Consider the following 3,018-nt stretch of genomic DNA (forward strand, 5'->3'; position numbering starts at 1 on the left):
ATGATTACGAATGGAGAGATAAAAAAATTAAAATATGGCCATCCATTTGTTTTTAATAATAACATATGGAATCTTGAGATTACACCTCTTAACCTTTGTATGTTTTCAATTTTGTTTAATTTTATCCATGGATTTCTATGCTGTGTTCAGAATAACCCTTCTATCCAATTACTTCCTCCAAAAAAGAAAAAAAAAAAGAGTAGATTGTTGTTTTTCTCAGTTAAGGCCCCAAAATAAGTGTAATTTTTTTTTTTGTTGAAAATTTTCAGCATTCAAATATGTGTGTGTATATATAAATTTGAATTTAATTTTAAAGTATAAGAAATTTTTTTAATTCAAACACAACCAATCGATCCTTAGGGAAGGTCTAATTGATGGGTTAGATCTAAACGATTTCTTGTTGGGCTGTGATAACTTTTTGGAAAAAAAAAAAAAAACAGTCATGCTAGAAACATGGAGTAGTAAAAATTCACAATAATTTCATAATATTTCTAAATTAGTATTAAAATAAATTAAACCATAAATTGTTGTGAGCCCATATGTGAAGCTATAGACTATTTTAAGATTGTTGGGTTAGTATTGTGAACTTTTGTTCGTATCACTAGCTTTATTGATAAAATAAATAAATAAATTATCAAAAAAAATTCATATTAGAAATAAGGAAAAGATCAAACTATACTATTTATGGAGCATAAAATTTTCCAATTGATTGATTAAACGGAATGACCATGTTGTACATGAGCCGGAAGTTTAATTTAAAACAAAATAAAATTTGAAAGAAAACATTGAAAATGAGCCAAATGATTGTGATATAAGAGTAGGACGATATAAGAAAATAAAACTCTATCTATGTTTTAAGGGTTTAATTTTTTTTTTTTCTTTCTCAAAAAAAAATTTTTTTTTTTTTAAAGAGTTTTAATCTTGGTGTCCACGTTTTAGGGTTTAAGTTATTTAATTTTTTTAGAGAGTTTAGTTATATGGTATCCACTTCTGATGATATCTATCATTAGACCAAAACACCAATCGGTTTTAGTGTAGACAAGGATTGAACTTTAAATCTCTTATTCAATCATCAAAGACTTTATCAATTGAGATAATTGAAACTTACAATTTAAGTTATTCAATGATAACACATAAAGATTTAAATTTTTAATTTAATTAATGACAACAAAAAGAAAAGATAAGAACAAATATGATAATCTTCTTAAAATGTTCTTTTACTTAAATTAGACACGGTACGATTTCCCTCTTGTTCATTTATAAATTTTTAAAATTTCTGGAGAAAAAATAAATTAAAATTCTTTGTTTTTCTTCTGTGAAGTTTCAGCAATTAAAAAACAAAAAATCAAAGCATGTAACAATGTGCAATTCACACACCAATTTGATGAACTTGATGCAACCAAACTTGATTCCTCCAGTTTTGGGTTTTTTTTTTTTTTTGAGTTTTTAAGTTGAATTGGGTTTTTTTTTTTTTTTTTTTTATGTATATATTTGTAAAATTCAATTTGGAAAATTTTTAAACCCAAACTAATAACAGTTTGAAAAATATATGATTTTCTTTTTGAATTTTGAGATTTAGTTTAAATTTGTTAATTTGATTTATTTTAATATTTTAAAATTAATTTTAATGAAATAGGAATATCATGCACACTTTCTTTTATTCTCAAACATAAATTTGTTAACCTTTTATACACACACATATATATATATATATAAATTATTTATTTTAAGAATTACACAAATACTTTACTTGATCTTTGTGGGTTGAATTGCATTGATTTCTTGAACTATCATGGACTCAAGTTGGGTTAAATTAAGATTTTCTCTTGATGAGAATATTCGTATTAGGTTGAAATTCAACCAAATTCAATTCATGCATACCCTCGAGGAGAGAGGGAATATTAAAATTTAAACATTATGATTTCGTTTAGATTTGCATATTTAAATCAGGGAATTTGAAGAACAATTACTTAATATAAATTTAACAACACATAATTATGTGAATTTTGGAGATTTTACTCAAACATAAACATATGTGATATAATAGATTGGAAATAATGTCTTAACATAATCATCTAAAATCTATGTTATATTATATATTATATAATAAAAGTTGGGTCCTTTAAGTTCAAAAAATTCAAAAATGAAAACCCACTCAAATTAAAAATTATAATACCCAAGTTTTTACAAATTTTATTATTATTTTAATAATATGCCACAGTATTTATACATGGTACTTGCATTATGTAGCTCAATGTATGTATTAGTAGTTATACTATACATAATTTCATCGTGTGACTTTTTTTTTAAAGAATCATCATGTGATTTATTGTAAGTACACTAAAGTTATATATATATATATATATTGGATAGGGTTTTATTGATATATTTTACTTTCAAAACTCTATTACCAATGGTTTACTAAAATTAATATATTACTTTGATTAAACCTCAATTATTAAAGTGTTATGAAATTTAAATGTAGTTTCATTATTGATTTTAAATTATTTTCTAATCTATTGTTATATATGGTTTTTTATTATAAAAAAAGGAAAAATTTTATTATATAATTTTCATTCATAATATATTTCAAAGCAATTTTTCAACTTGCTTCTCAATAAAAATGAGTAATTTTCTTATTTCATTTTTATTATCTATATTATCAATCAATTTTAATTATATTATCAAATATTTTGTTCAAATCCTTCCATAAATGTCATCAATAGAATATATAAAAAAAAGAGAGTACTTAATATCATAACCAAGTCATTTAAAATAAAAGTGTTGAAATCAAAATATTTCTCTTTAAACTCAAATTAATTAATTAATTAATTTTGCAAAAAAAAAAAATCCATTTCTAACTTTATTTAAATAAATAAAAAAACCTTTAATCACATTTTTGTTTTTTTCCTCCCAAAAACATTCAAATGTTTTAAAGATCACGTGCACAACCATAACCCTCCACTCCATCCAAATCCAAAATCCCCCTGCGCCCCCACAAAACCCAATCCTCACCGT

The sequence above is a fragment of the Quercus suber genome, unplaced genomic scaffold (genome assembly GCF_002906115.3).
Source record: "Quercus suber isolate HL8 unplaced genomic scaffold, Cork oak 2.0 scaffold_474, whole genome shotgun sequence".
Taxonomy (NCBI): Eukaryota; Viridiplantae; Streptophyta; class Magnoliopsida; order Fagales; family Fagaceae; genus Quercus; species Quercus suber.